This window comes from Oncorhynchus mykiss, chromosome 2 (genome assembly GCF_057628025.1).
Source record: "Oncorhynchus mykiss isolate SJ-2025 chromosome 2, ASM5762802v1, whole genome shotgun sequence".
In the NCBI taxonomy this organism is placed as follows: Eukaryota; Metazoa; Chordata; class Actinopteri; order Salmoniformes; family Salmonidae; genus Oncorhynchus; species Oncorhynchus mykiss.
This window is the reverse complement of record NC_143023.1, coordinates 79401877-79415487: the sequence shown is the minus strand read 5'-3', so window position 1 is coordinate 79415487 and position 13611 is coordinate 79401877. Positions and strand designations below refer to the sequence as shown.

General features: G+C 41.5%; 2 long non-coding RNA genes across 2 annotated transcripts in view; one reads left to right on the top strand and one right to left on the bottom strand.

Moving 5' to 3' along the window:
* The window catches only part of LOC149985241 (uncharacterized), a 1026866-nt gene that overhangs the window by 153518 nt on the left and 859737 nt on the right, over positions 1-13611 (top strand). The window lies entirely within an intron of this gene.
* LOC149985243 (uncharacterized) overlaps positions 1-13611 on the bottom strand; it is a 414418-nt gene that overhangs the window by 284487 nt on the left and 116320 nt on the right. The window lies entirely within an intron of this gene.

Here is a 13611-nt window from a genome sequence, read left to right as displayed (position 1 = left end):
AAAAAATAAATAAGCTGTTACAGTGTTCTAACACATATATGCTTTCTGTTTCATAGTCGTAACAAAGGCACACAACAAATAACATTTATTGAACACTTACATTTTGGTTTGTTTTATTTATTTCATTTTTTTTTGCATGTAGCCTACAGTAACAATCTAATGCAAATGCTATTGTGTTATTTGAAATAAAATAACAATCGTATTCTAATGTTACCCAAGGCCTTCATAACTCAAATGATAATTTTGCATTAGCATATATTGAATGTATAATTACACTCTGATAATGTTGCAGTCAGAATGATGCTCACTAGCTTTAAAACCTCTAGTGACTCCCCATCCCGCATGAGGGAGCGTAATCATCGACTGACACTAATTAGCATAACGCAACGGACATAAATCTTCCTAGAAAATATTCCTATTCATGAAAATCACAAGTGAAATATATTGGAACACAGCCTAGCCTTTTGTTAATCACCCTGTCATCTCAGATTTTCAAAATATGCTTTACAGCCAAAGCTAGACAAGCATTTGTGTAAGTTTATCGATAGACTAGCATAGCATTTTGTCCAACTAGCAGCAGGTAACTTGGTCACGGAAATCAGAAAAGCAATCAAATTAAATAATTTACCTTTGATGAGCTTCGGATGTTTTCACTCACGAGACTCCCAGATAGATAGCCAATGTTCCTTTTTTCCAAAAATATTATTTTTGTAGGCGAAATAGCTCCGTTTGTTCTTCACATTTGGCTGAGAAATCGCCCGGAAATTGCAGTCACGAAAACGCCGAAAAATATTCCAAATTAGCTCAATAATATCGACAGAAACATGGCAAACGTTGTTTATAATCAGTCCTCAAGGTATTTTTCAAATATCTATTTGATAATATATCCATCGGGACAATTCGTTTTTCAGTAGGACCGATTGGAATAATGGCTACCTCTGTATTTTACGCGAGAATCACTCTGGGAGCATCAGGTGACCACTTGCGCAATGTAGCCGCTTACGGGTATTCTTCAACATAAATGCGTAAAACTACGTCACAATGCTGTAGACACCTTGGGGAATACGTAGAAAAAGTAATATGGTTGATAGCCCATTCACTGCTCAATAAGGACGCATTGGAACACAGCGCTTTCAAAACATGAGGCACTTCCGGATTGGATTTTTCTCAGGCTTTCGCCTGCAATATCAGTTCTGTTATACTCACAGACAATATTTTTACAGTTTTGGAAACGTTAGAGTGTTTTCTATCCTAAGCTGTCAATTATATGCATATTCTAGCATCTTGTCCTGACAAAATATCCCGTTTACTAAGGGAACATTATTTTTCCAAAAATGAAAATACTGCCCCCTAGTCACAAAAGGTTTTAAGGGGGGTCCTGTTAAAAAGTAAATGTAATGTTTTTGGCTTCTGGTCTTCATTTTGACAGATTGTTGCAAAAGTGATATTTTGGTATTTTAGTAGTAAGTCTAGCTCTTTTTGCCCCTAGCGGTTTTACTCTACCATTGAAATGGTGATGTGGAGGCACCCTGAGAAGGTGCCTCTATGTCATCTCAAGGGAGGGGTTTGGTGTGGAATACGCTCCCTTCTAGATGTGCTGGGTGGTACCACCTCAAGGCTTTCTATAAAAGCATGCGACAGCATGCCTTATTTGGCAATGATCTTGTTAAGGGTAGTGTGACAACATATTTTGCATGATGCTTCCTTGACTAGACTACACAAAATTCAAATGATCAAATTCAACATGTTTGCTTACCATTTCATACACATCTATGTGCTTTTACGAATAATAAAAACATGTAGGCTAGGAGGATTATACGTTTATATTCGTTGCTGCATCCATTGTAACAAGACATAGATGACAATGGTGGTTATGTCAACCCGTTGTATTTTTCCCAGTTGCTATGATTGAGCTAAGGCTGATTGGTGGTGAGGGTTGCTAAAAGGTTGCCTTAAAGTTTAATCCCACATTTTTTTTAAAATCCTTTATTTACAATATTGATCCCCTGCTCCCACACTTCTAATTGTGAAAAGTGAAAGCATACCTTTGAAAGGAATTCTGAAAAGTGAAAGCAAACCTGTGAGAGGGGTCTCCCTAGTAGTAGTTTTAATGCAGTCCCGAAAAACCAATGTTAATTAATTTGACCATTAATTTGACCAATTAATTTTACCATTGGAAAAAGAGCTACTGTGTAAATACTGCAATACTGCAATACGGAATGGATTGAATTGAGGCCCTAATATTCATTTTCAAGGTGATGATTGTAATTTTTTTCCCAACACAATACTGCAATAAATGTGTCTACATTTTAAAATATCCTATTTTTTTGGCACCCCATGGGGGATTCAAATGTACACTGCAAGTGGTAAAAGATTTCAGGAACTCGACGCCTTAGCACTGTGAACTAACTGTCCAGAGCCGTATTTGTTGGCAATGCACATCATTTTATTTTCAGAGTTTGACAGTGGACTTCTGGTAAGTATGCCTTAGTAATAAAGTTTGGCACCAGGTACAATTACGTTTACCCATCCCCAAAATGTATATTTATGAGCAATTCCCCTCACCCACAACTTCTCATCTGAATGCATTTGTTTTTTTTAAAGGGGTTGGGAGTTAAGTATACTACAGTATATTTTATATTTTAGCAATTACATTTACTTTTGATACTTTAGTATATTTAAAACCAAATACTTATAGTATTTTACTCAAGTAGTATTTTACTGGGTGACTTTCACTTTTACTTCAGTAATTTTCTATCAAGATATCTTTACTTTTATTCATGTATGACAATTGGGTACTTTTTCCAACAGGCTTGACTTTTTCTGAAAGGTTTAGGTTTAACAGAATAAATCAGGACGAAGGAGAATCAGTGACAATGCTGCTGCATTAAATAATCAGAGCACTGTGAGATCAATTATGTTCTAAATGACATATTTAGAGACAGACTAGAATGTGGGCTACAGAGAGAAGCTACACAAATGAGGCTATTGACTGAAAGTAATCTGACCTTGGCAAAGGCCATTGAAGCCAGTGTGTCCATGGAACTAGCTGCTATAGAGGCTCAGCAGTTGAGTTCATCACGAAAAGTACACAGACTTTTCTGTGATGAGAGACAGTTAAATCAAGGCACATGCTTCCACTGTGGAAAAGCGGGACTTCAGGCATCTACATGCTGGTGTAAGGATATGGATTGCAGAGGCTGTGGTAAAAAGGGATACATTAAACAAGCCTGCAGAAATAAAAAGAGCTCAGAGAAAACATTAGACTGAAAACAAGACAGACATTCCAACAAAAGAAAAAGGGACATCTTCAGGCTATTGAGCAAGAGAACACAGAGGTGAGTGACTCATCCAAAGAGGAAGTCACACTGAAAATACTGACTGTTGCTAGGGTGCCGGACAGCTACTATGTCTCTCCCTTGCTGGAGGGGCAGTGCGTATGGAGATGGACACTGAGGCAGCTGTCTCTTTTGTGTTTCTCACAGCTGTATCTCACAAGACACTGAACACCTTCCACTTCAGCCAGCAAACATTGTGTTAAAAGACTGACACAGGTGAATCTGTCTCTGTGAGAGACATCACTGAGGTCAGAGTTCAGTTAAATGGACAAGCTGAAAAGTTGCCACTATGTCGTGAAAGGAGACTATCCATCACTACTGGGACGTCCGTGGCTGGAGAAAATCAAACTGGACTGGCCATTAGTGCACACAATGACACATGGAGAAACGGGCCTACACACCATCTTAAAGAAACAGAGAGAAGAGAAGTCTTTAATGGAGAGCTGGTTAGCATGAAATACATTACAGTGATGCTTAGCATTAAGCCAGACAGAAAACCAACATTTCTGAAAGCACAACCCGTACCTTCTGGTATCAGACCAAAAGTCGAGGCTGACTTGGATGCTCTAGTTAATAAGAACAAAGTACTGGAGCCGGTCAGCATGAGTGAATGGTTAACACCCATTGTACCAGTCCAGGGCTGCAATCCCGTTAACGGGATGATGTGACAACAGCCAGTGAAAGTGCAGGGCGCCAAATTCAAAACAACAGAAATCTTAAAATTAAAATTCCTCAAACATACATGTATCTGATACCTATTTAAAGGTAATCTTGTTGTTAATCCCACCACCGTGTCCGATTTCAAATAGGCTTTACAGCGAAAGCACCACAAACAATTATGTTAGGTCACCACCAAGTCACAGTAAAAACCATTTTTCCAGCCAAAGAGAGGAGTCACAAAAAGCAGAAATAGAGATAAAAATGTATCACTAACCTTTGATGATCTTCATCAGATGACACTCATATGACTTCCTGTTACACAATGCATGTATGTTTTGTTTGATAAAGATCATATTTATACAAAAGAAAATCTGAGTTTACATTGGTGCGTTACGTTCACTAGTTCCAAAAACATCCAGTGATTTTGCATAGCCACATCGATTCAACAGAAATACTAATCAAAAATGTAAATGATAATACAAGTTATACACATGGAATTATAGATATACCTTTCCTTAATACAACCGCTGTGTCGGATTTCAAAAATCTGGTCACATGCGCATGGTTATAAGATGTTATTGCGAGTATCGCAAAATGCTTTTGCTTATAGTTCCAACATGTAATATAGCAATTCCACAACAACACCTAATATACACAAATCTAAGTAAAGGAATGGAATAATATATACATATACAAATATGGATGAGTAATGACAGAGCGGCATAGGCAAGATGCAATAGATAGTATAGAATACAGCATATACCCATGAGATGAGTAATGCAAGATATGTAAACATTATTAAAAAGTGGCAATATTAACCGTTAATTTATCTTTACTTTACTTTTGTGACAATTGGGTACTTTTTCCACCAATGAGTACAGGTGCATAAAAGCTGGGACAGAGACTGAAAACCAGCTTCTATCTCAAGGCCATCAGACTATTAAACAGCCAGTACTAACACAGAGAGGCTGCTGCCTACATACAGACTTGAAATCATTGGCCACTTTGATAAAGCGATCACCAGTCACTTTAATAGAAAATGACTAAAGTAAAAGTAAAAGTCACAGAGTAAACTTCAACTTGAGTAAAAGTCAAAGTATTTGGATTAAAATATACTTAAGTATCAAAAGGAAATGTATTTGCTAAGATATACTTAAGTATCAACCATTTCAAATTCCTATATTAAGCAAACCAGACGGCACCATTTTCTTTTCTTTTTTTATTTAAGGACAGCCAGGGACACACTCCAACATTCAGATATAATTTAAAAACAAAGCATGTGTGTTTAGTGAGCCTGCCAGCGCAGAGCAGTAGGGATGACCAGGGATGTTCTGTTGATAAGTGTGTGAATTGGACCATTTTCCTGTCCTGCTCAGCTTTCAAAATGTAAAGATTGCTTTTGAGTGCCAAGAAAAATGTATGGAGTAAAAAGTGCTATGTTTTCTTAAGGAATGTAGTGAAGTTAAAGTAAAAGTACAAAAAAATATAAATAGTAAAGTACAGATACCCTAAAAAACAACTTAAGTAGTACTTGAAAATATTTTTTACCTAAGTACTTTACACCACTGCCTGTACTGACCTCACCTTCTGGATGATAGCAGGGTGAACAGGCAGTGGCTCGGGTCGTTGTTGTCTTTGATTATCTTTTTGGTCTTCCTGTGACATTGGGTGCTATAGGTGTCCTAGAGTGCAGGTAGTTTGCACCTAGTGATGCGTTGTGCAGACCGCATCACCCTCTGGAGAGCCTTGCGGTCGTGTGCTGTGATGAGCTCTACAGCAGTCTCACAACTCAATCGCTGGTTAAAAACAGTTTTCTGCCCCTCCCAAAAGATAGAATTTGTAGATAATTGGCCCTCTTTCTGGGACTCAACCACAAACAGGACCAAGCCTGGCCTGTTGAGGAGTGACGGACTCCATCCTAGCTGGAGGGGTGCTCTCATCTTATCTACGGACATTGACAGGGCTCTAACTCCCCTAGCTCCACAATGAAATAGGGTGCAGGCCGGACAGCAGGCTTTTAGCCAGCCTGCCAGATTAGTGGAGTCTGCCACTAGCACAGTCAGTGTAGTCAGCTCAGCTATCCCCATTGAGACCGTGTCTGTGCCTCGACCTAGGTTGGGCAAAACTAAACATGGCAGAGTTCGCCTTAGCAATCTCACTAGAATAAACACCTCTTCCATTCCTGCCATTATTGAAAGAGATTATGATACCTCCCATCTCAAATAGGGCTACATAATGTTAGATCCCTCACTTCCAAGGCAGTTACAGTCAATGAACTAATCACTGATCATAATCTTGATGTGATTGGCCTGACTGAAACATGGCTTAAGCCTGATGAATTTACTGTGTTAAATGAGGCCTCACCTCCTGGTTACACTAGTGACCATATCCCCCGCGCATCCGCGGGGTGTTGCTAACATTTACGATAGCAAATTTCAATTTACAAAAAAAAAATATATATATTGTCTTTTGAGCTTCTAGTCATGAAATCTATGCAGCCTAATCAATACTTACTGTTTACAGGCCTCCTGGGCCATATACAGCGTTCCTCACGGAGTTCCCTGAATTCCTATCGGACCTTGTAGTCATAGCAGATAATATTCACATGGAAAAGTCCACAGACCCACTCCAAAAGGCTTTCGGAGCCATCATCGACTCAGTGGGTTTTGTCCAACATGTCTCCGGATGTCTCACTGACACAGTCATACTCTGGACCTAGTTTTGTCTCATGGAATAAATGTTGTGGATCTTAAGGTTTTTCCTCATAATCCTGGACTAACGGATAACCATTTTATTACGTTTGCAACATCAACAAATAATCTGCTCAGACCCCAACCAAGGATCATGAAAAGTTGTGCTATAAATTCTCAGACAACCAAAAGATTCCTTGATGCCCTTTCCGACTCCCTCTGCCTACCCATAGACGTCAGAGGACAAAAATCAGTTAACCACCTAACTGAGGAATTCAACTTAACCTTGCACAGTACCCTAGATGCAGTCGCACCCCTAAAAACTAAAAATATTTGTCATAAGAAACTAGCTCACTGGTATGCAGGGAGCTCTGAAGCAAGCTTCCAGAAAATTGAAATGGAACAACACCAAACTGGAAGTCTTCCAACTAGCTTGGAAAGACAGTACAGTGCAGTATCGAAGAGCCCTCATTGATGCTCAATCATCCTATTTTTCCAACTTAATTTAGGATATTAAGAACAATCCAAAATGTATTTTTGATACTTTCGCAAAGCTAACTAAAAATCAGCATTCCCCAAGAGAGGATGGCGTTCACTTCAGCAGTAATAAATTCATGAACTTCTTTGAGGAAAAGATCATGATTATTAGAAAGAAAATACAGACTCCTCTTTAAATCAGCGTATTCCTCCAAAGCTCAGTTGTCCTGAGTCTGCACAACTCTGCAGACTAGGATCAAGGGAGACACTCAAGTGTTTTTAGTAGAATATCTCTTGACACAGTGATGAAAATAATCATGGCCTCTAAACCTTCAAGCTGCATACTGGACCCTATTCCAACTAAACTACTGAAAGAGCTGCTTCCTGTGCTTGGCCCTCCTATGTTGAACATAATAAATGGCTCTCTATCCACCGGATGTGTACCAAACTCACTAAGAGTGGCAGTAATAAAGCCTCTCTTGAAAAGGCCAAACCTTGACGCAGAAAATATAAAAAACATTCAGACTATATCGAATCTCCCATTCCTCTCAAACATTTTTGAAAAAGCTGTTGCGCAGCAACTCGCTGCCTTCCTGAAGACAAACAACGTATACAAAATGCTTCAGTCTGGTTTTAGACCCCATCATAGCACTGAGACTGAGCTTGTGAAGGTGGTAAATGACCTTTTAATGGCGTCAGACCCAGGCTCTGCATCTGTCCTCGTGCTCCTCGACCTTAGTGCTCCTTTTGATACCATCGATCATCACATTCTTTTGGAGAGATTGGAAACCCAAATTGGCCTGGTTTAGATCTTATCTGTCGGAAAGATATCAGTTTGTCTCTGTGGATGGTTTGTCCTCTGACAAATCAACTGTAAATGTTGATGTTCCTCAAGGTTCCGTTTTGGGACCACTATTGTTTTCACTATATATTTTACCTCTTGGGGATGTCATTCGAAAACATAATGTTAACTTGCACTGCTATGCGGATGACACACAGCTGTACATTTCAATGAAATATGGTGAAGCCCCAAAATTGCCCTCACTGGAAGCCTGTGTTTCAGACGTAAGGAAGTGGATGTCTGCAAACGTTCTACTTTTAAATGCAGACAAAACAGAGATGCTTGTTCTAGGTCCCAAGAAACAAAGAGATCTTCTGTTGAATCTGACAATTAATCTTGATGGTTGTACAGTCGTCTCAAATATAACTGTGAAGGACCTCGGCCTTACTCTGGACCCTGATCTCTCTTTTGACGAACATGTCAAGACTGTTTCAAGGACAGCTTTTTTCCATCGACGTAACACTGCACAATTCAGAAATTTTCTGTCCAAAAATGATTCCGAAAAATTCATCCATATTTTTGTCACTTCTAGGTTAGACTACTGCAATGCTCTACTTTCCGGCTACCCGGATAAAGCACTAAATAAACTTCAGTTAGTGCTAAATACGGCTGCTAGAATCCTGACTAGAACCAAAACATTTGATCATATTACTCCAGTGCTAGCCTCCCAACACTGGCTTCCTGTTAAGGCATGGACTGATTTCAAGGTTTTACTGCTAACCTACAAAGTATTACATGGGCTTGCTCCTACCTATCTTTCCGATTTGGTCCTGCCGTACATACCTACACGTACGCTACAGTCACAAGACGCAGGCCTCCTAATTGTCCCTAGAATTTCTAAGCAAACAGCTGGAGGCGGGGCTTTCTCAGACGCTGACTCAATCTTAACCTTTAAGTTTTTATAGAAGACTCATTTCTTCAGTAGGTCCTATGATTGAGTTGAGTCTGGCCCAGGAGTGTGAAGGTGAACGGAAAGGCACGAACCGCCCTTGCTGTCTATGCTTGGCCGGTTCCCCTCTCTCCACTGGGATTCTCTGCCTCTAACCGCATTACAGGGTCTGAGTCACTGGCTTACTGGTGCTCCTCCATGGCGTCCCTAGGAGGGGTGCGTCTCTTGATTTGTCTTCCTGTCTGGGTTGGCGCCCCCCCCCCCCCCCCCTTGGGTTGTGCCGTGGTGGAGGTCTTTGTGGGCTATACTCGGCCTTGTCTCCGGATGGTAAGTTGGCAGTTGACGATATCCCTCTAGTGGTTTGGGGGCTGTGCTTTGGCAAAATGGCTGTCCACCTGGCCATGCTGCTGCTTCAACTGTTCTGCCTGCGGCTATGGAACCCTGACCTGTTCACCGGACGTGCTACCTTTCCCAGACCTGCTGTTTTCAACTCTCTAGAGACAACAGGAGCGGTAGAGATACTCTCAATGATCGGCTATTGACAACTGACATTTACTCCTGAGGTGCTGACCTGTTGCATCCTCGACAACTACTGTGATTATTATTATTTGACCATGCTGGTCATTTATGAATATTGGAACATCTTGGCCATGTCCTGTTATAATCTCCACCCGGCACAGCCAGATAAAGACTGGCCACCCCTCATAGCCTGGTTCCTCTCTAGGTTTCTTCCTAGGTTTTGGCCTTTCTAGGGAGTTGTGCTTCTACACCTGCCTTGCTTGCTGTTTGGGGTTTTAGGCTGGGTTTCTGTACAGCACTTTGAGATATCAGCTGATGTAAGAAGGGCTATATAAATACATTTGATTCAATTTGATTTGAAGAGGCACTGTTGCGCCTGCTTCACCACACTGTCTATGTGGGTGGACCATTTAAATTTGTCCATGATGTGTATGCTGAGGAACTTAAAACTTTCCATGTTCTCCACTTCTGTCCCGTCGATTTGGATAGTGGGGTGCTCCCTCTGCTGTTTTCTGAAGTCCACGATCATCTCCTTTGTTTTCTTGATTGAGTGAGAGGTTGTTTTCCTAACACCACACTCCGAGTGCCCTCACCTCCTCCCTGTAGGCTGTCTCGTCGTTGATGGTAATCAAGCCCACTATTGTTGTGTAGTTTGCAACTTGATGATTAAGTTGGAGGTGTGCATGGCCACACAGTCATGGGTGAACATGGAATACAGGAAGGGGCTGAACACACACCCTTGTGGGGCCTCAGTGTTGAGGATCAGCGATGTGGAGGTGTTGTTTCCTACCTTTACCACCCGGGGGCGACCCATCAGGAAGTCCAGGACCCAATTGCACTGTGCGGGGTTGAGACTCAGAGCCTCAAGCCTAATGATGAGCTTGGAAGGTACCATGGTGTTGAATGCTGAGCTACAGTGGCTTTTTTTGTGTACTTTGGCGAAGCCAGTATCTGGGGCGTGAGGCAGATTTGAGTGAAGTAGCATCAACTGTTAACTAGACCCCACCCTTATAAATCTAAATGAAATAGTACAGGCAGAGGCGTATCACGTTATTCACTTAGCCTACCCCAGATGAGAAGCGTTTTTCCCCACATTTTATGGATTCCAATTGAGTCATACCTAACCACCCCAGTGGGTTTCCATAGCCCCCCACACACACCATGGTGCACTCTGTCCACTGTGCTGATACAGCGCAGCACCAACCTGTCAGTCAATCATTTGAACTTTTTGGCAATTTTTTTATAAAAAACATAAATCTAAAACTGAAGGGCACGAATTTCAACTGAGGCGGCCAAGCCCCCTTTTGCCCCTTTGTGGAACTGGGCTCAACATTGTTGCATTTAAACTTGAGATCACATTTTTTTTTGCAACGGGAAGTAATAGTTTTACATTTTGATTGGGAAATGCTCAGGCTAATGGTTTTGTTTTTTATTCTTTTGATTGGGACCTACTGGCTTATTATGTCTGAGTGAATGGGCTGCTTATCCGCAAAGATGTCTATAATAAATATAAAGACTGTTACAATTTCCCCCAGTCTACCTTTACTAATCGTGAGCATGCACCTTACAATTTCCCCCAGTCTACCTTTACTAATCGTGACCATGCACCTTTCAATTCCCCCCACTCTTCCCTACCAGCGAATCAAAGAAATTCTGATGAGCGGGACAAAGTTTGAGGATATTTTTCAACGAAAGTAATGGACAATAATGTAAAGTAAAGTAGGAAGCCCAGGTATCCCAAGTAAAGTAGTAAGCCCAGGTTCCAATAGGTGATAAAATATGAATGTTTAATGAAAGAAGTGTGCAGCGTATATTTTGCTTAGCAAAGTGTTTTTTTGCGCTGACTGAATGGGAGCTGATAATTATTTGTTTTTTTACTCCGCTGGTCTTGGCTGGTCTCAAGAAGAAATTGTGAGTCCTCACTGTCCAAGACTGAGTAAAAATATATCTGAAACCGAGACAAGACTGACACAGTCAATATGTGGTCTCGAGAGCTTCACTCCCATTCCTGCCGGAATCCTGCGGGCTCCTGCAAGACCCGCAGGACCCGCAGTCCTGTGTCAACCTCTAATCCCGACTGCAGAGGACATCATCTGGAAAAGGAACACAGATCAGTTACTGTTGAGTAAAGCAACACACAGTCATCACCTAGGGGTTCACAGTGGCGTTTTCAGGACACTGACTCATCCGCACAAGTGTATGAGGAGACTGGGACACAGGCTACTCACATGCCTACACCTGTGTCAATGCCACAGTCTAGAGACATTGTTGTTGAGAGTCAGATATCCTGCCGTTACCCTACGAAAGATAGGCACCAAGGCTCTTGGACTTGTGGAAGAGACTCTCCTGACAGTTCATGTAAGAGGGGAGGCGTTGTTGTGTATTGGGGTTGTGTCGCAGAGTATCATGGGGGTTATATGTGTGTTGTCGACTGTGCACGTTCTGAATAAATGATTGAACTAATTCCCATCCCCGTCTCAATATTAATCACTTGTTATAAAGATGTGGTTATGAAATACACAAGACATATTACCATGGGGATTCATTCCTGTCACTCTGCAGTGTTTTGTAACTGTAAATAGTTTTAATGAACTTTGCTCTGTTGATTTTTCCCTTCCTAGAATGCTTTGAAATTGTCAATTATGAAAGCCCCCCTTTATCAAAGGGTCACAGAGTCTCTGAATGCAATGTCCTCTGCAGTTATTACCATTACAGTAAAAGTGCAGGCCAATGGCAATCATGCCGATTTCTGCAAATTCATATCTGCTGCTGTATATCCCACTATTTCACAATGCGATTCATTGTGTCCACTACTCTCAGACCTGTCCACAGCACTACACAACAACTCTGACTGATAGGACTATAAAACAGTTTGATGAAAAAGGCCTACTACTCCACTGGGAATCATTTGCCTCGATGCACAAGCTTCAGAGTACAGAGCTGATCATTGTGGACTGGAATGGTTGACTGGAACACTGTCACTGTAGAGAAAAGAGTCCAAATAAAAGCAAACAGCAGAGAGGGTGATTACAATAACGGAAATGTTAGCATAATTAAACTGTGGATAGCACTAATTACAGTCTCCAGCAAAGATCAGTAAGTTACACGTTTATGTTATTTCACTGGCATCATTTCTGCCTGAGTGTCGGAGCAGCATCACTACAGATATTTCAGCATTTCGTCAATAACTCATAACTGTTTCCAATGTCATCACTAGGGCCCTGTGTTTTAGATTATCATGTCACACCTTTTCCAGAAATGGGAATTACACCAAAAATGAAAGCAATTGTCTGAGGATGGTGCTGGTCTGAGGACAGTTTGATGAAAAAGCTTTAAATAAAGGCTAAAATCCATGTATTGTATCATGATTGTCCAGAACACAGGATCCCAGTCTAAACAATGTTTCTGCAGTGTTTGTCTTCTCTAACTGGCTCCTCAGTTTTCTGCCTAGCTGCCTGATTACAGTTAGATACAGTTAGGACATGGTCAAGCCAGGATTTTGTTTGACCATGTGACCTAGCCAGGAAAAACTGGTGTGCCCTGGTAATGTGCCCTGGTAACAGTAGAATCAATCAAGTAACAGGGCCTGCCTTGTTTTGAAGTAGTATGAATGTCTTGTCTATTCTCTCAAACTGGTGTGGGGTAGAGGGCACAGTAATGCAGTGAGCCAGAGGGGGTGTCTACTGTATGTCTCAGTGGCCGTGGCGGCACAGGTCCCCCCAGAGTGCAGCGGCCCAGCCCTGGCCCAGCCTCGTCCTCTTGTCCTCTCTAACAATGGGAAGGGTAATGGGCTCCCCAAGGCCTTTTCATTCAGCCTGATTACACTGGCAGCATCAGGCCTGCCATAAAACAATTAGCTTCATTTATCAACCTCGCCTCGTCCACTAGCTCTGGGAGGGCCAGGAGGCTGAGAGAGAGCGAGAGAGAGAGAGTGTGAATGAGAGAGAGAGAGAGAGAGAGAGAAAGAGAGAAAGAGAGAGAGAGAGAGAGAGAGAGAGAGAGAGAGAGAGAGAGAGAGAGGTGATGAAAAATAGACTTGAGGGTGGGTAAGAGAGATGAACATAGATTGGGAGGGGAGAGGGATCAATGATGAAGAGGCAATGAATACTTGTTTTGACAGTGTAGATCTACCCATAAATGCATTGTCTTTCAACTGGCAATTTGTATTAGCAGATAGTTAATAAGGAATTTGGAAAG